A 24,000-nucleotide genomic window follows, 5' to 3' on the forward strand; every position below is an offset into this window, starting at 1 on the left:
CACTGAGCATTGGTGGTGGAGGGAGTGGATGTTTATGGACGTGGTGCCAATCAAGTGGGCTGCTTTGTCCAGGATGGTGTCAAACGTCTTGAGTGTTGCACTCGTCTAGGCAAGTGAGGAGTATTCCATCACACCCCTCGTTGCCATGGAGAAAGCACCAGTTAATGACAACTGACAGTTAACCACCAGGTATGGCCTACATTTAAACCAGGTAGGTTGACTCAAATTGACACAATGCCCTGGGAGATGAATCTTGTTGAGTTAAAACAGACACAGTGTGGGTAGATGCTCTTTCTGAGTGGGGGGCCTGGTATCAATATGTATGTAGCTTCCAGTACATGCAAGTGTGCCACACTGTGGGTCTGACCAGCAAACTCAACTGGCTGGCCCTGTAATTTTTCACGTGCTGAGGTAAGTCGCATGTAAATTAGGAGTAATGTAAATTAAGAGTAATGAATTCAATCATGACACCAAGGGTTAGATGGTTTCTATGCCAGCATTTGTGATGGAAGTAAGTAAAAACACTGCAGATGCACCAACTATAATCCTCAAATGTTCTCCTGAGACAGACACCATTCCATTCCACTGGAGAATTCCACGTGCCAGTCTGCTATTTGAGTAGGGTGAGAGAGAGAAACAATAGGGATCACAGGCCAGCAAGCTTAGCATCTGTTGTTGAGGAACTGTTAAGAGTCTAACATCTGTTATTGAGAAAATGTTCGAGTCTGTTGTAAAGGATGTTAAAACAGAAGATTTAGAAATACAGAAAATAAACAAGCAGAGGGAGTGGGACTTCATAAAAGGGAAATTATTCCTGACAAATTTATTGAATTCTTTGAGCAGAACAGATTAAGGGTAACCAGGTGATACAGAATAGTTGGATTTTCAGAAAGCATTTGATAAGATAGCATTAAGCCACTTTATAAGATAAGAGCCCATTGTGTTGGAGATAGTGTGGATTAGAATGGACCTGGATTTGGCTGATTATAGAGACAGGAAACTGGGATAAGGGAGTCATTTTCACATTGGCAACCTGCAGCTAATGGAGTGGCACAAGGATTGGTGCTGGGGCCATGATTATTTACAATGAAGACTTGGATGACAGAAGTGAATGTACTATCGCCAAGTTTGTGGATGACACAAAAGTAGGTGGGAGGGTAAGTGAAGAAGATAGCACAAAAGGCCTGCAGTGGAATATATACAGTGGTGAAAAGTAGAGAAAAACTTGGCCGATGAAATATCATGTAGGGAAATTAAGACGTTGCACAGGGAGAAGACAGACTAAATATTATTTGAATGAAGAAAGACTGCAGTAAACTATAGAACAAAGGGATATGGGAGCCCTCACCCAGGAAAAACAAAAAGCTAGCATCCAGGTTCAGCAGGAAATAAGCAAGGCAAGTGGGATTTTGGTCTTTTATTTCAGAAGCAATGTAACATAAAAGTAGGGAGGTCTTGCTAAAATTATACAAGGCACTGGTTTGGACCCCTTATCTAAGGAAAGAAAGACTGGCATTGGAGGCAGTCCTGAGAAGGTTCCCTAGGGTGGTACTAGATCTGGAGAAACTGTCTTATGGGGAGAGGTTGACCAGTTTAGGCCTGTATTCATTGGAACTTGGAAGAATGAGAGAAGACATTATTGAAACATACAAGATTCTTAGAGTATTTGACAAGGTAGATGTGGAGACATTGTTTCCCCTTGTGAGATAAACTTAGACCGGAGGACATCATGTCAGGGTAAGAGGTTCCCCATTTAAGACGAAGCTGAGGAATGTGTCCTCTCAGAAGGGAGTGAATCTGTGGAATTCTTTATAGCAAAGGGCTGTTGAGGCTGGGTCATTACATACATTCAAGGCTGAGATAAACACATTTTTAATCAATAAGGGAATCAAGGGTTATGAGGAAAAGGAAGGAAAATGAAGTTGAGAATTACTAGATCAGCCATGACCTCATTGAACAGCATAGCAGAGTAGATGGGCTGAACGTCTCCCGTGTCTTACAATCTAGAGTTAGGTTAGTGTTAGTGTTTCTGATTGTGTTGAAAAATGTAAATACTCAAAGAGAATGTGCGTTGCGTTGTCAGGGATTGGATATATCTGATGAATGTAATTGAATGGTTTGCAGAGTTGACTGAAATAAGAGATAGGAGAATGACTATTTATGTGGACAACCAGATATATTTGATCATGGTGCTCATAAGGGACAGTGAACCAAAGTTTAAGCTCACAAAATTCAAACCCCAGCTCTGATTAAGCATCCCCCTCTGGATTTTTGTTTGTATACTGTGAATGACTTTACAAATTAGTGCAAGGTTGTATCTGTGGAAGAACTGACTAATGTTAACTCATACACTCACTGCCTGATGTTAACTTTGACGGCATACACTGAAATATACTAAGCAGGAACAGAGACAGGCCATTTGGCCCTTCAAGCCTGCTTAGCCATTCAACACTCTCCTGTTCCCAATTTCACCCCAAACCTTTTGATCGCTTTAGCCCTAAGACCGATATCGAACTCGTTCTTGAAAATATTCAACGCTTTGGCCTCAATTATTTTCTATGGCAGATAATTCCACAGGTTCCCCACTCTCTGAGTGAGAAAACATCTCCTCATCTCAGTCCTCAATGGTCTACCCTGTACCCTCAAACTGTGAATGCATGTGGTAAACAAGATGGAATGCCTAGTTAAAATAACAGGGAGGTCCCTTTAAGAGCTTTGTAAATTTAGAGTCATAGAGCAATGCAGCATGGAAACAAACCCTTCAGTCCAATTAGTCTATGTTGACCATGTTCCCAAACTAAATAGTCCCACCTGCCTGCACTTGGCTCATATTCATATACTTATTCAAATGTCTGTTAAACATTACCTGCATCCAACACTTCCTCTAACAATTCATTCCACATACAAACCACTCTGTGTAAAAAACGTTGTCCCTCGTGTCCTTTTTAAATCTTTCTCCTCTCACCTTAGAAATGTTCTCCATAGTTTTGAACATCCCTATCCTAGGGAAAAGATCTTTGTTATTCACCTTATTTAAACCTCTCATGATTTTATAAGGTCACCCTCAACTTCGTACAGTCCAGTGAAAAAAGTTCCAGCCCTCTCTTTATAACTCGAATCTTCCATTCCTGGCAACATCCTGGAAAATCTTTTCTGACCCGTCTCCAGCTTAATAATATTCTTCCTACAACAGGGCGACTAGAAATTGGACACAGTATTCCAGACAAGGGCTCAACAACATCCTGTACAACTGCAGTATGGTGTGCCAACTCCTGTACTCAAAAGGTCTGAGCAAAGTGTGCTAAATGCCACCTTAACCATCCTGTCTCGCTGTGACACAAATTTCAAGAATGTTTGGAGATAGGGAGACCCCCGTGGGGTTCTGGAACGGTTGGAAAGGTTATCGAGGAGCCGGGCACACTTTGCTCCCACACCGTTCATAAGTTTGCAGCTTTCATATGGTCTACAGGACCGTCAGACCAACCCGAACGTTATATGGCACAGGACCTGAGCATATCATCTTGATAAATGGCAATGTGGGGTCGAACTCGCAAAACATTTTCTTAGAATCCCAACAGTGTGGAAACAGGCCCTTCTGCCCAACAAGTCCATACTGACCCTCCGAAGAGTATCCCACCCAAACCCATTCCCTTACCCTATTACTCCATTTTGGCCCCTGACTAATACACCTAACCGATGCATCCTAAACACAATGGACAATTTAGCATGGCAAATTCACCTACCCTGCACATCTTTTGACTGTGGGAAGAAATCCACACAGACACAAGGAGAATGTGCAAACTCTCCACAGACAGTCACACGAGGCTGGAATTGAACCCAGGTCCCTGGTGAGGTAGCAATGCTAACCACAGAGCCTCTGTGCCATCCCAAAATGTCCTCCATCATCTGCTGAAAACTGCACGAGCTGACAATATCCCAATGGCAGTCTCATATATTGACACAAACCGTTGTGGTATTAATAGGACCATACTTCTGGGAATCCTCATCTAACCACATGGCTAATGTCCAACTTCGTGAAGAACAGCACCCCCCCCATCCCGCCAGCTTTGTGAATATATCTCTATGTGAGGAATTGGATGTTTATCCATCTGTGAGAAGGGGTTTAATGTTTATTTAAAATCCCCACAACCAATTCGTCAGCCTTCACAATCAGTGTGATCAATGCTGTCCATTCCACAAACTGGTCTGGTTTGATGATTCCTTCACTTTCCAAACTCCTGATTTCTGCCTCTCCTTTTGCCTATTAGCTACAGTCACTGTGCGGGCCTTGCAGAATGGTGGAATGGCTACTTGGTCAACATACAAGGTGGCCTTGGCTCCTTTGATAGTCCCTATATCTTCCTGTAAAATGTCTGGGTATTTAATTAGGACTTCACCCAGGCAGCTATTTTTGAGTCAAAAAATGTTAATGCAATCAAGGTGAATCTTTCTCAACAATTCCACCCCATCAGGCTTGGGCCTACCCCATCAAGCTTGGGCCCACCCCATCAAGCTTTGGCTTACCCCATCCGGCTTTGGCCTATTCCATCAAGCTTGGGCCCACCCCATCCAGCGTGGGCCTACCTCATCAGGCTTGGGCTTACCCCATCAGGCTTGGGCTTACCCCATCAGGCTTCGGCCCACCCCATCAGGCTTGGGCCTACCCCATCTGGCTTGGGCCTACCCCATCATGCTTGGGCCCACCCCATCAGGTTTGGGCCCACCCCACCAGGCTTGGGCCCCCGCTTTTTACAACTACCAATGATAATTGAACCCCAGCCACTTCTCACAAGAGACCAGAACTGAAGTTGTTCCCTTAAATTGTAAAGGTTCCCTGATATAGGTTCTCAGTCTAGACAATGTCTTGTGCAAATTAAAGGTTGGAGTCCAGAGTGAATGTTCTTAATTATTAGTTTTGCAATCACTGAAACAGCCATGCTGATATCAAACTCCATTAGAACCAGGTGACCATTTAAGTAGATGTTCATTGACATTGGTTCTGATTTAGATGTTGCTAAGGAATTTAACCGTTCCAAGCCAGATGTAGGTGGACCTCCCAATGTATGGACTCTCCCGCAGACTGGCCTATGAGTTCTCTTACTTAATTCAGGACGCTTTTGCTGTCTCAAATCTGCATACCAACTGCAATTACAACGACCTGCCAGCCCAGATCCTAAAGAAAATGTTAACCTTTTAGCTGAGCCATGAGACTTGGCTTTGTTTTGGGGAGTTTTGTTGTGGGCTGACCTCGAGTCCCTCTGATCAGGATTTGCCCTGAGTGTGGCTATACATATGCCTTCACTGAAGTGGTGTTCCCAACCTCAGTCAGCCTGGGGAACACCACAGTCAGTATCCATTTCCATCGGAATATCCTACAACTGATAAGCTCCACTTGCCACATTTTCCAGTGATAAACCCAGTTGTAGTGTCTGTTCAAAGTCCAGTTGGGCTTCAGCTAGTAGGCACTTTTGTATGGTTACATCATTAATCCCATGTACAAACCGATCTCTCAGCATCTCATTGAGGTTTATACCAAAGTCACATTCCTCTGCCAGTCATTTTAACCTTGTCTAAAATCCTGATACAGATTCTCTAGTTCTCGAATTGACAAGTAAAACCGATAACATCTCAGAATTAAAGGAGGATTGGGATTGTAATATTCTTTAAATAAATCTATCAACTCTTGACAGGTTTTAGTCTCTGGTACCTCAGGGAAGGTTAGGCTCCTAATAACCTAAAAAGCTGCAGGTCCACAGGCTGTCAGGAGAATTACTCATTACTTTTCATCTGCCCTAAAGTCATGTACCTAGAAAAAGTAATGTATTCTTTCCACGTACTGATCCCAGTCTTCAACAGCAGGATCAAATGGGACAAGCCTCCCAAATAACGGCACCATGCCAGAAATACATACTGTCAACTAAAAAAACGATTGTTGTTGCAAATTTCTGCAGGAGCATGTTTTTCTCTTGTCACCACTGACATAATTCCACAGAGGCCGGCATCCCATCACCAGGTCACCCTTTATTTACGCATGGAGAGTCCTTGACACTGATCCATCTCCCTCAGAGCTAGCTCTCAGAGTGAACAGAACCTTTAACATGTCTGTTCCTGTCTGTCAGCCAGGGCTCCCTGATTGGACCAGATTAACAGCTCCAATCAGAGAGCTCATATTCTTTGAGGTTCACCTGGCTAACCTTATTACAATCACACACAATTCTCAAAGGATAATCTCTCCCTTCCAGGAATTAGTTTGGTGATTTTTTGTTACACTCCTGCTCTAGCAAGTACATATTTCCTTAAGCAATAAACAAAATCTACATCCAGTGCTCCAGGTGTGGCCTCACCTAGGCTCTACATAAATGCAGTAAGGCTCTTTACTCCTTTTTCCTCAGAGGTTCCTGAGTCTTCCTGAAAAGCTGGTGGAATATTTTTGAATATTTTTAAGGCTGAGGTAGCTAGATTACTGATACGACAGGGGCTGAAAGGTTATCAGGCAAATAGAGTCATCAGGTCAGCCCTGGTCTTATCGAATGGAGAGCAGGCACAAAGGGCTGAGCGGCCAACTCCTGCTCCTGGTTCTTAATTTTCATTTTCTTGTAAGAAAGGCAAATATGCCATTTATCTTACCTTCTCTTTGCAGCTGTGTGTGTGTGTGTATGTATGTGTGTCTGTGTGTCTCTATGTGTGTGCGTGTGTGTGTGTGTCTGTGTGTCTCTATGTGTGTGTCTGTGTGTCGCTATGTGTGTGTGCATGTGTGTCTGTGTGTCTCTATGTGTGTGCGTGTGTGTGTGTCTGTGCGTCTCTATGTGTGTGTGTGTGTGTTTGTCTCCATGTGTGTGTCTGTGTGTCTCTATGTGTGTCTGTGTGTCTCTATGTGTGTGCGTGTGTGTGTGTCTGTGTGTGTGTGTGTGTGCATGTGTGTCTGTGTGTCTCTATGTGTGTGCGTGTGTGTGTGTCTGTGTGTCTCTATGTGTGTGACTGTGTGTCTCTATGTGTGTGTGTCTGTGTTAGCTTTTAGTGACTCATGGATGATGACATCCAAGTCCCTTTGAAGTTTAGCACTTCCCTCCCTCTCACCATTTCAGGGATTCTCCTATTAAAGTTGATGACCTCACATTTCTCCTTACTATATTCCATCTGACAAATGTCTGCCCACTCACTAAGACCTTTTCCAAATCCCTTGCAGTGCATTCACATCTTCCTCACACCTCACATTCTCACCACGTTTGTGTCATCCACCCACCAACATTTCTGATGAAGGGCTAATGCCTGAAACGTTGACTCTCCTGCACTCGGATGCTGCCTGACCTGCTGTGCTTTTCAAGTGCCACACGTTTCAACTCATCCACAAATTTAGAAATATTACATTTTAATCCCATGTCCAAATCATCGATACGCAGAACCAGACAGGCTTTTCCAACAATGGGTTCATGGCCATCATTTGACTCTTAATTCCAGATATTTATTGAATTCACATTCCACCACCTGCCTGGCAGATTTCAAACTCAGCTCCCCTGAACATTACCTGGCTCTTTGAATTAACAGTCCAGTGATAATACCACTGGATAGGCCATTGGCTTCATGTGACTCAAGACTCACAGCTATGCGGTTGACTCTTAACTGCCCTCTGGGCAATTAGGGGTGGGCAATAAATGCTGACTAGACAGAGACAGCCAGATCCCATGAATGAATTAAAAAAAAAAGATTGTGAACAACTCAAGTCCCAGAATTGATCCTTGAGGTACCCCACTACTCACAGCCTGGCCAACTGAAGTTTAACCATGTAATCCTACTGTCAGTTTTGTCCATTAACCCCTTCTCAATCCATGCCGGTATATTCATGAGCTCCGATTTTATTTGATAACCTTTCTGAGTGGACTTCATGAAAGGCCAAATACAACACTTCTACGGGTTCCTATTTATCTGTTTTGCTCGTTATACTGTTGCGAAGTTGGTGTGTTTAAAATCATATAATGCGGAAAGCATTGCATGGTACCTTTAAAAGATAGTGCTTTTCTCCCCATTACTTAGAGTTAAAATGGATGTCTGTGAGTTGTTTTAAAGTTTGCAGGAGCAGAGAGGGCTTGAATTGAAACATTTGTATTGAAAAGCCAAGCAGCAGCTTTATCAAGACAACAGGTTTTAAATTTTAGCCAATCCCTTAGCTACCAAAAACCTTTTAAATCTAAACTTGATGCTTTTGACAACCTAGGACAATTCGATTGTAAAAATATTGATAGGTCATCAAGGGTAAAAAAGACGAGGGCATTTGGAAAATTGGTAGAGGGCCAACTGCCGTCTGCTAAGAGACAACAGCTCTCAGCTCTTAAAGAAAACACCATCTATTTACCATGGTACCGCAGCACAACAGCTAAAGTCCTGACTAAAGAATCTACGGAGAAAACATTCCTGAAAGAAGGATGAGCAGAGAAGACAAGTAAGTTCTGGAAGACCTAACCTGGCTGTATTTTCGAGAGACTAAATTGTATTTGTTTGTATATGAGTGGGACTTGTATTTATTGGAACAGTATACCATTAGAATCTGCATTATTCAGGAATAGTTATTGGTTACAGGGTAATTGTTCAGTCTGTTAATCGTTTAGTTAGTTTGTTCACTGTTTGAGTTAGATAAAGAAATGGTTACTTGTTGATTGTAAAGTGAGTGTCAGGGACTTGTTTTATTTAATGGCTAGAAGTTGCTGAGAAGCAGGTTTACCCCACTTTTCACACTCTTTTTACAGATTATAAGGCGAGGTGCTTTCCTCTGGGTGTTTTGGTTTTAATTATCAGAGGGGGTTTATAACTATATCCTCAAAAGACTCCAGGACGTTTACCAGGCACGATTTCTCTTTCATGAATCCATGGTGAAACTACCCAATCAGACCATTATTTTCCAAGTGTCCAGTTACTGCCTCCTTTTTCATAGATTCAAGCATTTACCCCATAACTATCAGGTCTGTAGTTCCCTATTCTTCTCTCTCCCACTGTTGTTAAATAATTAGGTTTCATTTATCACCTTCTAACGTGCAGTGACCATTCTTGAGCACATTGGAATTTTAAAGATGGTCGACATACTATCCCATCAGCCACCTCTTTCATCACACGGGGATGATCCAGGAAATTTATCTAATTTATGCCCCATTCATTTCACAGTTTTTTTTATTTTCACCATAAAATTAATGTCCTGCAACTGTCTCAAATTAAATTCTGTTTCCTTTTATTTGTTCATGGGATGGCGGTATTGCTATCCAGATCAGAATCTATTGCCCATTCCTAATTGCCACTTCGACTGAGTGGTTTGCTAGTGCCATTTCAGGTGGTAGTTAAGAGTCAAACACATTGCTGTGGCTCTGGAGTCACATGTAGGCCAGACCAGGTAAGAATGGCAGATTTCCCTCCCTAAAGGGCATTAGCGAATCAGATGGGTTTTGAAGTGAGGATGTATGTCTTGCCTTATCGCAGGCTTCGACAGTGGGTGGTGAGAAGCTGCAGATCAATCAGAAACCAGCAACCTCTGGGTCCCAGAGTCACCACCAGAGAAAGCTTCTCTCCAGGGGACCAGTGATGAGGAGACAAATGATTTATTTTCTGCTGGTCACAGGATGAGGAGAGTCAGGAGATTAGATAGAGAGCTGGTTTTCAGATGTCATTCCTTGCTCCACCTTCCTGTTTTGGACAATTAGAGGCCATCTCCCAGATCGGGCAGACAGATCTCCCTGGTTAAATCTTGGCTCTCACAATGATCAGGAAGGTAACGACTAGAGACCCTATCTGGTTGCTTGAGAGCTTTAATTGCTGCTGAGTTAAGTAGTTACCCATGGACCTTCTCACCAACAATTAATTGCAGAGGGGCAGGAACCATTAGACATGTATTAGGCAAGAACTTTCAAAAGCTGATTAGAGGCAAATGTTCGCAGGTAAAGGGACGGCTGGAAAATGGGAAGCCTTCAGAAATGAGATAACAAGAAACCAGAGAAAGTATATTCCTGTCAGGGTGAAAAGGAAAGGCTGGTAGGTATAGGGAATGCTGGATGACTAAAGAAATTGAGGGTTTGGTTAAGAAAAAGAAGGAAGCATATGTAAGGTATAGACAGGATAGATCGAGTGAATCCTTAGAAGAGAATAAAGGAAGTAGGAGTATACTTAAGAGGGAAATCAGGAGAGCAAAAAGGGGACATGAGATAGCTTTGGCAAATAGAGTTAAGGAGAATCCAAAGGGTTTTTACAAATACATTAAGGACAAAAGAGTAACTAGGGAGAGAATAGGGCCCCTCAAAGCTCAGCAAGGCGGCCTTTGTGTGGAGCCGCAGGAATGGGGGAGATACTAAGTGAGTAATTTGCATCATTGTTTACTGTGGAAAGGAACATGGAAGATATAGATTGTATGGAAATAGATGGTGACATCTTGAAAAATGTCCATATTACAGAGGATGAAGTGCTGGATGTCTTGAAATGCAAAAAAAAGTGGATAAATCCCCAGGACCTGATCATGTGTACCCCAGAACTCTGTGGGAAGTTAGGGAAGTGATTGCTGGGGCTCTTGCTGAGATATTTGTATCATCTATAGTCACAGGTGAGATGTTGGAAGACTGGAGGTTGGCTAATGTGGTGCCACTGTTTCAGAAGGGTGGTAAGGACAAACCAGGGAACTATAGACCAGTGAGCCTGACATTGGTGGTGGGCAAGTTGTTGGAGGGAATCCTGGGGGACAGGATTTACATGTATTTGGAAAGGCAAGGAATGATTAAGGATAGTCAGCATGCGTTGTGCATGAGAAATCACAAATTTGATTGAGTTTGCTGATGAAGTAACAAAGAGGATTGATGAAGGCAGAGCAGTAGACATGATCTATATGGACTTCAGTAAGGCGTTCGACAAGGTTCCCCATGGGAGACTGGTTAGCAAGATTAGATTTCATGGAATACAGGGAGAACTAGCCATTTGGATACAGAACTAGCTCAAAGATAGAAGACGGAGGGTGGTGGTGGAGAGTTGTTTTTCAGACTGGAGGCCTGTGACCAGTGGAGTGCCACAAGGATCGGTACTGGGTCCACTACTTTTTGTCATTTATATAAATGATTTGGATGTGAGCATAAGAGGTACAGTTAGTAAGTTTGCAGATGACACCAAACTTGGAGGTGTAGTGGACAGCGAAGAAGGTTACCTCAGATTACAACGGGATCTTGATCGGATGGGCCAATGGGCTGAGAAGTGGCAGATGGAGTTTAATTCAGATAAATGCGAGGTGCTGCATTTTGGGAAAGCAAATCTTAGCAGGACTTATACACTTAATGGTAAGACCCTAGGGAGTGTTGCTGAACAAAGAGATCTTGGAGTGGAGGTTCGTAGCTCCTTGAAAGTAGAGTCGCAGGTAGATAGGATAGTGAAGAAGATGTTTGGTATGCTTTTCTTTATTGGTCAGAGGCCATGTTGTGGCTGTACAGGACATTGGTTAGGCCACTTTTGGAATATTGTGTGCAATTCTGGACTTCTTCCTCTCAGAAAGATGTTGTGAAACTTGAAAGGGTTCAGAAAAGATTCACAAAGATATTGCCAGGATTGGAGGATTTGAGCTATAGAGAGAGGTTGAATAGGCTGGGGCTGTTTTCCCGGGAGCGTGGAGGCTGAGGGGTGACCTTATAGAGGTTTATAACATCATGAGGGGCACGGATAGGATAAATAAACAAAGTCTTTTCCCTGGGGTCAGGGAATCCAGAACTAGAGGGCATAGGTTTAGGGTGAGAGGGGAAAGATATAAAAGGGACCTAAGGGGCAACTTTTTCACGCAGGGTGTGGTGTGTGTATGGAATGAGCTGCCAGAGGAAGTGGTGGAAGCTGGTACAATTGAAACATTTAAAAGGCATCTGGATGGGTATATGAATAGGAAGGATTATGGATGGTGGGAATAGATTGGGTTGGGATATCTGTTCAGCATGGAAACAGAAGGGTCTATTTCCATGCTGTACATCTCTATGACTGATTTGTTAATCCTCAACTCCACCATCTTGTCTTTTCCCCATCAATTCCATTATTAATTAAATTTTGACCACCTCAGCTTGAATGTACTTAAGGACCCAGCCTCGATAGTCCTCTGTGGTAAAGAATTCCACACATTCACTCCTCTCTGAGAGAAGAAGTTCCTCCTCATCTCTGTCTTAAATGTGTGACTCCTTATTCTGAGATGATGCCCCTTTGGTCCTAGACTCTCCGGCAAGGGGAAATAACTTCTCCACATCTACGCTGCCAAGCCCCCAAAGAATCTTGTCTGTTTAAGGGTGAGTTTCTCACCAGGACTTGCTTGCCCCATTAGTTCCCCATCTCACCAACTCTGGGAGGTGAACAGTCCTTCCTGTTGTGTACTTGTGTGTGTATCACTCCCCTCAAATTGCCTTTCCCTACACTGCAGGTATCTTTTGGCTTTTTGTGACAAGAATGTAGTAATTCAGCCTGTGGCAATGTTTAGATCAATCTTAGGTTGTCTGAATCTTAACTGGCCTGGCTCCAGAGCTGTTCATTTTCCTACTAATAAACGTCTATCGATCTCAATTCAGAAAGCTCCCTCTGAATTGTCACATCCTCAGCAACCCTGTGAGACTGAGAGATCCAGATTTCTGGCACCTTCTGTGTGTGACAAACTGCTTTATTTATTCATTCCAGGAAAGGCTAACATTTTCTGGCTTTTTCCTGAATGCCCTTGAACTGAGTGGTTTGCTTGGCCATTTCAGAAGGGAATTAAAGAGACAACCCAATTGCTGTCGGGCACAGTCACATGTAGACTCGGCCAGATAGGGACAGCAGATTTCCTTCTCGAAAGGGAACTAATGATCAAAAGCTTTCTGTTACTGCAAAACCTCCACCAAAACCTCCTGTCACTCGAATTAAATTAACAAAGTGCAAGGACTATCCATGGGGGGCAGTACATCTGACCAAAAGGAAAGGAATGGAAAGAGAAAGGGGTTTAAATTAATTAAAAAAGGGTTGGATGGGGCAACAATGCATTTCAGCTCCCAGCTCTCTCTCTCTCTCTCTCTCTCTCTCTCAAGGCATCGAGGGTGTGAGTGGACACTATGTATTCCCTCTCCAAGGTGAACCCAGCATGCACACGGAAGAGAGGCAGGTTGTTGGGAACTGTAACCCACTCCAGGGCCCATTGCCTGGACCTGTTCATGGCCATATTCCTCCAACTTCCACAAGAAACCATTTTGGAAAAGCCAGTCAGGGCAGGACTTATACACTTAATGGCAAGGTGCTGGGGAGTGTTGCTGAACAAAGAGACCTTCGAGTACAGTTTCATAGTCTTGAAGGTGGAGTCGCGGGCAGATAGGCTAGTGAAGAAGGCGGTTGGTATGCTTCCCTTTATTGGTCAGAGTCGTAGAGTCATAGAGATGTACAGATTGGAAACAGATCCTTCGGTCCAACTCGTCCATGCCAACCAGATATCCCAACCTAGTCTAGTCCATTTCCCAGCACTTGGCCCATATCCCTCTAAAACTCTTCTTCTTCATATACCCATCTAAATGCCTTATACCAGCCTCCACCACTTCCTCTGGCAGCTCATTCCATACGCGCACCACCCTCTGTATAAAAAAATTGTCCCTTTGGTCCTTTTTATATCTTTCCCCTTTCACCCTAAACCTCTGCCCTCTAGTTTTGGACTGCCCTACCCAGGGAAAAGACTTTGTCTATTTATCCTATCCATGCCCCTCATGATTTTATAAACCTCTATAAGGTCACTCCTCAGCCTCTGACGCACCAGGGAAAACAGCCCCAGCATATTCAGCCTCTCCCTATAGCTCAAAACCTCAAACCCTGGCAGCATCCTTGTAAATCTTTTCTGAACCCTTTCAAGTTTCACAACATTTTTCCTATAGTAGGGAGACCAGAACTGCACACAATATTCCAACCGCAACATGACCTCCCAACTCCTGTACTCAGCTGCCTGACTGATAAAGGAAAGTATACCAAACGCCTTCTCACTACTCTATCCACCTCTAATTCCCCTATTAAGACATTGTTTAGGCCACTTTTGGAATATTGCATTCAATTCTTGTCTCCTTGCTATAGGAAGGATGTTGTGAAATTTGAAAGGGTTCAGAAAAGATACATAGGATGTTGCTGGGATTAGAGGGTTTGAGCTATAGGGAGAGGTTGAATAGGCTAGGGCTGTTTTCCCTGGAACATCGGGTTTAAAGTGAAAGGGGAAAGATTTAAAAGGGACATAAGGGGCAACATTTTCTCACAGAGGGTGGTGCGTGTATGAAATGAGCTGCCAGAGGAAGTGGTGGAGGTTGGTACGATTACAACATTTAAAAGGCATCTGGATGGGTATATGAATAGGGAGGGTTGAGAGGGATATGGGCCAAATGGGACTCGATAATTTAGGTTATCTGGTTGGCGTGGATAAGTTGAACGACAGGGGACTGTTTCCATGCTTTATGTGTCTGTTCACCACCAAGATGGAGTTTTGAAACAGCAGTTAGTGATTGGTCACCAACACTGGGATTAGCTTTCACTATTTGAACATAAATGGTCTGGTGGGATTTGAACCCACACCCACTGAACATTAACCCACAGTGTCTGGATGACTAGTCCAGTGACATTGCTACCACTCCACCAGCACCCTCTGATAAGCCCCTGCCCCTATTGTTAAGGTTAATCCCATTTCCTGGACTCCCAGAAGAGAAAATCACTTCTCTTGAACTACACTACCACATCCTTTAAGTCATCTCACCCCTTAATCTTCAAGATTCAAGGGCACACAAGATCAGTCTACACAACCTGTCCTCTTAATTTAACCCTTCAGCCCCAGCAGTGTCCTGGTGACGATCAGCTCATGACAACCAGAACGCTGAAGGAATGGTGATATATTTCCAAGTCAGGACGGTGAGTCACTTGGAGGGAACTTGCAGGAGGTGTGTTCCCATGTAGCTGCTGCCCTTGTCCTTCTAGATGTAGCGATTGTGGGTTTGGAAGGTGCTGTCTGAGGATCTTTGGTGAATTTCTGCAGTGCATCTTGTAGATGGTACACGCTGCTGCTACTGAGCATTGGTGGTGGAGGCAGTGAATGCTTGTGGATGTGGTGCCTATCAAATGGGCTGCTTTGTCCTGGATGGTGTCAAGCTTCATGACTGTTGTTGGAGCTGCACCCATGGAACATATTCCATCACATTCCTGTCTTGTGCCTTGCAGATGGTGGACAGCCTTTAGGGAAATTGGGAGGTGAATTACTCACCGCAGGATTCCTAGCCTCTGACCTGCTTTTGTAGCTGCTACGTTAATGTAGCAAGTCTAGTTCATTTTCTGCTCAATGATAACCTGCAAGATTTTCATAATTACTCACTTCCACAGCTGCCAAGTAAATTGGAGCCTCCAAAGGTTATGAAAAGCACTTTATAACACATTTTCTCTTTCCAGTGTCAGTCTCACACTGTCTCTCAGGAAACATGGCATCAGTGAGGGAGTAGGTTAGTGGCTGAACTCATTTTTGGTGTCACATTTCCCTCAAACTCAAATCCCTGCAGACAGCTCAGGTGGGATGGCATGGTAGCTCAGTGGCTCGGTGGTTATCACTGCAGCCTCACAGCACCAGGGGCCCAGATTTGATTCCAGCCTCAGGTGACTGTCTGTGTGGAGCTGCACATTCTCCCTATGTCTGCGTGGGTTTCCTCCTGCAGTCCAAAGAACTACAGGTCAGGTGAATTGGCCATGCTAAATTGTCCATAGTGTCAGGTGCATTGGTCAGAGGGAAATGGGTGGGTTATTCTCTGGAGGGTCAGTGTGGACTTGTTGGGCTGAAGGGCTTGTTTCCACACTATAGGGAATCTAATCTAAACCCCAGAATCATCCCCAAAATGTTACACCTTTTCAAAACTTGTTAAACCTTTCTGATGTGAATGCTTTGCAACAAATCTCAAAATGAACACGAGACTGAGCCCTGGATGGTTAATTCTACTCCAGGGGGAAATGGTACAGGGCAATGAAGATTTGACAAGTCGAGGAGACATGACCAGCTGGCTCGTGAGCTATCTGCTCTTTCAGACAAAGAGCTGTCCACCTGATTGCACTCTCCTGCTCTTACCCCAGAGATCTGCACATTTTTCTCAACAATTTTTAATCAATTGAAACCTGCACCTCCATTCTAATTGATGAAAGACTTGATAGCCATCTAAGTCTATTCAATACATTTGCATAAGTTGTATGATCCCTTGATCTTTTACTTATAGATTCTGTGTCCAAGGTATTCTCTCTCACTGGCAGCCTGAGGTTCCAAAACCCTGTGATTTCAAATAAACCTGTTGGACTATAACCTGGTGTCGTGTGATTTTTGACTTTTGGAAGTGATCACTGAATCTGCCATCACCAAGTGTTCAGACTGTGCATTCCAGGTCACAGTAACTCACATTATGAGAATAATTCTTGTTCGTTCCTATGTGCATTGTCGTCAATTAGTTTCAGTCGATGCCCTTTGATACTATCCCTCCTGCCAGTGTGAATAGTTTCTCATTGCTTGCTCTGAGTCAAAATTCCTTATAACGTGCTTATTAAGTCTCCCCTCAGCCTCTGAAGTGTCAGCTGTATCTCAGTTGTTGTAACACTCATCTCCAAGTCACAAGAGTCTGATGCAGAGCTCACTCCAGAGTCTGAGCATGAAAGTCAAGATTAACATCACACAGTCCCAAACTGAGGGAGTGCTGCACTGTTGGAAACGCTGACTTTCAAATAAGCCTATAAATTATGATCCTTCCCCTTCTTCTTATGTGAGGCTAAGTAAATGACTTCCTGGCATTGGGGTGTTAATCCTGGTGCTCTTTACCTGTCAGTTAACACCACAAAAGCCAGTGCTCAAAGTCTTGTGACTGAATGCTTGAGGCATTCTGAATAAAATAGAAGAATTGACTGCTTAACTAGAAATAAATATAAATAACCTGACAGCCATTCCAGAGAAATCGCAGCAAAATGATAAAGACACCTGAATATTCATTTTGGAAGGACAGGAGGGCTCACTCTGTTCATTAAAGGATGACATTAGATCTGGAGATCCAATATGTAAAATCAGGAAATGCTGGCGAAACTCAGGTCGTGGCTGTATTTGTGGAGACAGAAACAGAGTTAATGTTTTGAGTCTGATCCGACTCTTGTGAAAGTCATAGTCGACTCAACTTTGTGCCTGGAGTGGAAGGTAAAATGCGGATAGGGCTAGGGTGGACACCAGGGATATATTTCCCTCCCCACCCCTATCTGCGCTCTGGACGGACCATTCCCTCCATGACTCCCTTGTTTGGTCCACGCCCCCCCCACCAACCCACCTGCCAACCCCAGCACCTTCCCCTGCCAACACAAGAAGTGCAAAACCTGTGTCCACACCTCTCCCCTCACCTCAGTCCAAGGCCCCAAAGGATCCTTCCATATCCGACAGAGAATTACCTGTACTTCCACACACATCACCTACAGTGTCCATTGTTCCCAATATGGTCTCCTCCACATTGGGAAGACAGGATGCCAACTTGTGGAACGTTTCAGAGAACATCTCTGGGATGCATGCACTAAATAACGCCACCGCCCTGTGGCCGAACACTTTAACTCTCCCTCCCACTCCACCAAGGACATGCAAGTCCTGGGCCTCCTCCACCACCAAACCCTAACCAACCAACACCTGGCGGAAGAACGCCTCATCTTGCACCTTGGGACCCTCCAACGACAAGGGATCAATGTGGAGTTCAGCAGTTTCCTCATTTCCCCTCCCCCCACCTTATTTCAGATCCAAATTTCCAACTCAGCACCACCCTTTTGAACTGTCCTACCTGTCCATCTTTCTTCCCACCTATCCGCTCCATCCTCCTCTCTGACCTATCACCTTTACCCCCAGTTACCTTCCCCCAACCCCACCCCTATCCCATTTATCTCTCAGCCCCTTTGGGCCACAAGCCTCATTCCTGATGAAGAGCTTATGCTTAAAATGTCGATTCTCCAGTGCTTGCCGTATTCTGCTTTTATTAAGATGTTGAAATGATTTGGGTTGATATAAGAAAGAGTAAAGAGAGGAAGATTCTTTGGGCGCTGTTTATAACTCCGTAATAGCAGCCACACTGTTTCAGAAATAGATGAGAAAAATAACAGCGTCTTTTAAGAAAGATCTAGCAATAGTTACAAGTGGTTTTAATCTAAATATAGATGGGATTAATTAGATTGGCAAAGACAATATGCAAGGTGAGCTCATACACTTTTCAAGACAGTTTCTTAAAGTTGTATGCTCTAGAGTCAGAGAGCAGGCCACTCTAGATCTCATAATCTGCAATGAAATTGGATTAATGTATGCACTTGTGGCACCTAAGTGATCACATTCAGTTTGAGGGAGGGAGGAGAGGGTGGAAAAGTAGTGTTTTTAACTTAAGTAAGTGTGATGGATGAGAGCCAGTTAAAGTGAACTGGAAAATTCGATTAAGGAATTGGTCAGAAGACTTGCAGTGATAGACATTTAGGATATATCTCATAAAACGCACCAAAAATACATTCCACTGAGGGAAAACGTAATTCTCTTGGGGATATATCATTGTGGATAGCTAAAATTGTTAAAGTATAAGATGGAAAGACAAAGTATAAAATTCCGTGAGGTATAGTGCGGGGTTAATGGGCCAAACTTTGGCAGATCGAGTTTAATGTTGGTAAAAGGTAGCAGATTTTCAACAGGAATCACTTATTTCAAAGGGTTTGCGGAATTCACTACCCCAGGGTCAGCTGACACAAGACATTGACGAAATAAATTTAAGGTAAAATTGACATAGTCCTATCAGACCATGGGACTGCTCCCTCACTACAGAGAGACAACTGGGGGCGGTTTAACCTGAGGGTCACCACACCTCAGGTGAAGGGAGAGGTTGAGAAGGAGACTCCTTCATGCCAACCTCAGCTGGTGTGGAAATTGAACCCAAGCTGGTGGCATTGCTCCACGGCACAAACCAGCTGTCCAGCCAACTGAGCCAAAAGGTTATCAAACTCTCAACTGGGAATTGAAAGAAATAGTTAAATCTAAACTCTGGATGTGTTAGAGAAGGGAGCTCTCCCTCTGGTACTGAAAAATGAAGGTGTTGAGAAACTTGGGATTGCATTTTTACTGAGTGTTTTGAGATCTTTCAAGTGGTGTTATATGCAAATAGTTTAGTTTATTCTATTTTATGCTCATTTGAGCAATTAATTTCTGAGCAAACCTAAATCTGCAGCATTCTGTACTTGTAAGACTGTTCACTGAAAGACCAGCTTGTTAAATAAAAAAACCAGAATTTGATTTATCAAGCGAGATTTCAGTCTGGAATCTGACTGTCTGGGAATCACGTCAGCTGGGATTGTAACAAAATAACACAAAATATGAGGACATTATGTAGATGATAACAGATTGGCATGCATAGAGGACCTGTTAGTTGTTAAGGACCAGAGTAGGCATAAAAGGATTGATTTTGGGTTGGCAAGACTAGGGGGCACATTTTTAAGCTGAGAAAGAGAGTGATTTTAAAAGGGGCAAATGTTTACACAGAGGGTGGTTTGCGTGTGGAATGAACTTCCTGGTAATGTGACAGATGTGGGTACAATTACAACATTTAAAAGACATTTGATTAGGTCCATGAATAGGAAAGGTTTGGAGGGATATGGGCCAGGAGCAGGCCTAGTTTAGTTTGTGATTAACGTCCAACCAGTCCATTCTGAACAAAGGGTCTGTTTCCGTGCTGTATGACTCTATGACTCCCTAAGAATCCGTGTTAGGGCCTCAACTATTTACAATCTGTATGGATGACCTAGATGCTGAAACCAAATCTCTGTTTGTCAGTTCTGCTAGAAAAATGAGACATGATCTTATTTGAAACATGTAAAAACCGATGAGCAGGCTTGACAGGTTGATGTTTCCCATTGTGGGAGAGACTAGAATTCAGTGACGCGGTTTAAAAACAAAGGGATATCCCATTTAAGACTGAGATGAAGGAAAATTTCCTTTCGTTCTTTTGTGGATCTCTCATCGCCAGAGCACGATGAGGGCTGGCTAATTGAGATTTTTCAAGATTGTTGAATAAAGTCTTGACTAACAAGAGAGTCAAAAAGCATCAGGGTAGGTGGGAATGTGCAGTTGGGGCATAATGAGATCAGCCACGATCTTATCAAGTGAAAGATTGGGTTTGAGGGGCTGAATAGCCTGCTGCTAATTAATATTCTGTTCGAAAGAGTAAGTAAAATCACTGCTGCATTTCAGGTTGCATATACAGTACATCACAGATTCATAGATGGAAGTAATTTAGCCCATCATGTTGCGATAGTCAACGAAGATCTGGCATTATTCATCCTATTTTCCAACTTTTGGCCCATACTCCTGAAGGAACTGACTCAACCACCAGGCTTCCATTAACCTGTGGATGAAAACATTTCTCCCTCAAATCTCTCCTTCGCCTCTTACTTTACACCTATACCCCTTGTTATTGACCCCTTTAACATTGGAAAATGTGCCTTCCTATCTGTGCCCCTCACCATCTCTGTCAGGTCCCCTCTCAGCCCTCACTGCTTCAATGGAAACATTTCCAATCCTTCCTCATTCCTCAGACCCTCCAGCCCAGACAACATCCTGGTAAATCTCCTCTGCACCCTCTCTAATGCAGTCACATCCCTCCTATAACGTGGTGACCAAATTGCACACAGTACTCCAGCTGTGGCCTAACTAACATAACCTCCCTATCCCTCAACTAACAAAGGCAAGTATCCCACATGCCTTATTAATAACCTGCCCTGCTCTCTTCGGGGATCTATGGATGTGAAGACCAAGGTCCCTCTGACCATCAGCACTGTCCAGGGTCCCACCAATCACAGTGTTATCCCTTCCCTTGTTAACCCTCCCCAAGTGCATTCCCTCACACTTTTCCATTTGTCCCTGCTCTGCCCAGCGGACCAGCCCATTGCCATCCTCCTGCAGTTTACAGCTATCCTCCTCACTGTTCACCATCCTACCAATCTTCTTATCAACCGTGAACGTTTAAATCCCAATCACTAACATACACCACAAGCAGCAAGGGCCCTGTTGAAACTGCAGACTTTTGTTTTAAAGAGTCCCGACAGTGTGGAAACAGGCCATTCAGCCCATCAAGTCCACACCAACCCTCCAAAGGGCATCCTGCCCAGACCAATCCCCAGACCAAAGGGGGCAGCACGGTGGCTCAGTGGTTAGCACTGCTGCCTCACAGCGCCTGAGACCCGGGTTCAATTCCTGCCTCAGGCGACTGACTGTGTGGAGTTTGCACGTTCTCCCCGTGTCTGCGTGGGTTTCCTCCCGGTGCTCCGGTTTCCTCCCACCGTCCAAAGATGTGCAGGTCAGGTGAATTGGCCATGCTACGTTGCCCGTAGTGTTAGGTAAGGGGTAAATGTAGGGGTATGGGTGGGTTGCGCTTCGGCGGGTCGGTGTGGACTTGTTGGGCCGAAGGGCCTGTTTCCACACTGTAATGTAATCTAATCTAATCCCCACCCTAATCCTGTAATCCATAGCTTATCTGCCTAGCCTGCATATCCCTGGACACTACAGATAATTTAGCATGTCCAGTTCCCTAATGTGCACATCTTTGAATGGTGGGGGGAAACTGGAGCACCCAAAGGAAACCCACACAGACACAGGGAGAATGTGCAAACTCACACAGACGGTCACCCGAGGCTGGAATTGAACCTGGGTCCTTGGAGCTGGGAGGCAGCAGTGCCAACCACTGAGCCACCATGCTCCCCCTTTGAATTACAAAAGCATCCCTCTACTCTTTACTTCCTGCCACTGAGCCAATTTTGGATCCTACAGTCACTGGAAAGTCTGTGAAAGGTGTTGTACAGGAATCCTTTATTATAAGACAATAATCCAATGCTCTTGCATTTTAATGAACAGTGCATATAAGGAAATAATGAGAGGATGCCTATTTAATGGATTGCAGCATGATGTTTGATCAGGCATTATATACTGTTATCTATATGATACATTACTGCATATTATTTCTTGTATATCCTTAGAGACAGTGGAATGATTTCAGTTGGATTGTGTGAGTACAGTCAAATCTTCTTGTGCCATACAGACATTGCTGTGCTTATTAATTTACTGTTGCACGATGCAGCTTTAAATTATTCATTAGCCGATAGAATGTCCTCTCGATTATCACAGGCTTAATTAACTTGAATGGGATGAAGTGAGATTCAATTCGATTCTTTATGAATCTAGGACAAGGAAATGTCATCAGGCCTGTGGAGATTGATTGTCACGACTCATCAACAACTGCATGATTGTGATATCACACATCAAGCAGGACTGAGGAAGGTGAATGTGGTGTACACCAGGCTTTCTTCATCGAGAATCGCTGATGTTTCTACACGAGGAATTACATCAGGTGCACAGCACTGACACAACCCATTTGCCTCCCACAAGTCTCCTGCCACCTGTCTTTCAATAAGCTGTACCTTGACTTAACCATCTTCCAATTAAGATGTGGAGGTGCTTGTGTTGGACCGGGCTGGACAAAGTCAGAAGTCACACACCACCAGGTTATAGTCCAACAGGTTTATTTGAAATCACAAGCTTTCGGAGTGCTGCTCCTTCATCAGGTGACTTCACATAAACCTACTGGACTATAACCTGGTGTCATGTGACTTCTGACATCTCCCAGCTAAGTATGCCGAATGCTACTCGAATAAAAGGATTTATTTGGTGCAGTGGTAATGTCCCTATCTCTGGTGCAAGGAGGCCTGGGTACCAGGGAGGTGATAGCCTGGTAGTTTCGTCATTTGGACTCACAATTCAGAAAGCCAGGTTCACATCTTCATGTGGACCCAAACTGGTGGAATTTGAATCCATTGACAATCTCAAATCTAGAGTCTAATGATGATCATTGTCAGGAAATACCAAGTAAAAACCAAAAGAACTAGAGATGCTGTAAATCAGGAACAAAAACATAAATTGCTGGAAAAGCTCAGCAGGTCTAGCAGCATCTGTGGAGAGAAATCAGAGTTAACATTTCTGAGGAAGGGTCACTGGACCTGAAACATTAACTCTGATTTCTTCTTCACAGATGCTGGTGAGCTTTTCCAGCAACCTTTGTTCTTGTGCCGGAAGACTGGAGGTTGGCAAATGTGGTGCCACTGTTTAAGAGGGGCGGTAAAGACAAGCCAAGGAACTATAGACCTGTGAGCCTGACCTCGGTGGTGTGCAAGTTGTTGGAGGGAATCCTGTGGGACAGGATGTACATGTATTTGGAAAGGCAAGAACTGATTAGGGATAGTCAACATGGCTTTGTGCGTGGGAAATAATGTCTCACAAACTTGATAGAGTTTTTTCAAGTAAGGCATTTGACAAGGTTCCCCATGGGAGACTGATTAGCAAGGTTGGATCTCATGGAATGCAGGGAGAACTGGCCATTTGGATACAGAACTGGCTCAAAGGTAGAAGACAGAGGGTGATTAGATTAGATTACTTACAGTGTGGAAACAGGCCCTTCGGCCCAACAAGTCCACACCGCCCCGCCGAAGCGCAACCCACCCATACTCCTACATCTACCCCTTACCTAACACTACGGGCAATTTAGCATGGCCAATTCACCTGACCTGCACATCTTTGGACTGTGGGAGGAAACCGGAGCACCCGGAGGAAACCCACGCAGACACGGGGAGTACGTGCAAACTCCACACAGTCAGTCGCCTGAGGCGGGAATTGAACCCGGGTCTCAGGCGCTTGAGGTAACAGTGCTAATCACTGTGCCACCGTGCCGCCCAAAAGTGGAGGGTTGTTTTTCAGACTGGAGACTTGTGACCAGTGGAGTGCCACAAGGACCTTTTGTCATTTACATAAATGATTTGGATGCGAGCATAAGAGGTACAGTTAGTAAGTTTGCAGATGACTCCAAAATTGGAGGTGTAGTGGACAGCGAAGAGGGTTACCTCAGATTACAACAGGATCTGGACCAGATGGGCCAATGGGCTGAGAAGTGGCAGATGGAGTTTAATTCA

General features: G+C 44.1%; 1 protein-coding gene across 2 annotated transcripts in view; it reads right to left on the reverse strand.

Moving 5' to 3' along the window:
* The window catches only part of aspnat (aspartate N-acetyltransferase), a 112,479-nt gene that overhangs the window by 63,765 nt on the left and 24,714 nt on the right, over nucleotides 1–24,000 (reverse strand). The window lies entirely within an intron of this gene.

Source organism: Chiloscyllium plagiosum, unplaced genomic scaffold, assembly GCF_037043375.1.
Source record: "Chiloscyllium plagiosum isolate Xiang-an unplaced genomic scaffold, Cpla_swu_hap1 HiC_scaffold_2, whole genome shotgun sequence".
NCBI classification, from domain to species: Eukaryota; Metazoa; Chordata; class Chondrichthyes; order Orectolobiformes; family Hemiscylliidae; genus Chiloscyllium; species Chiloscyllium plagiosum.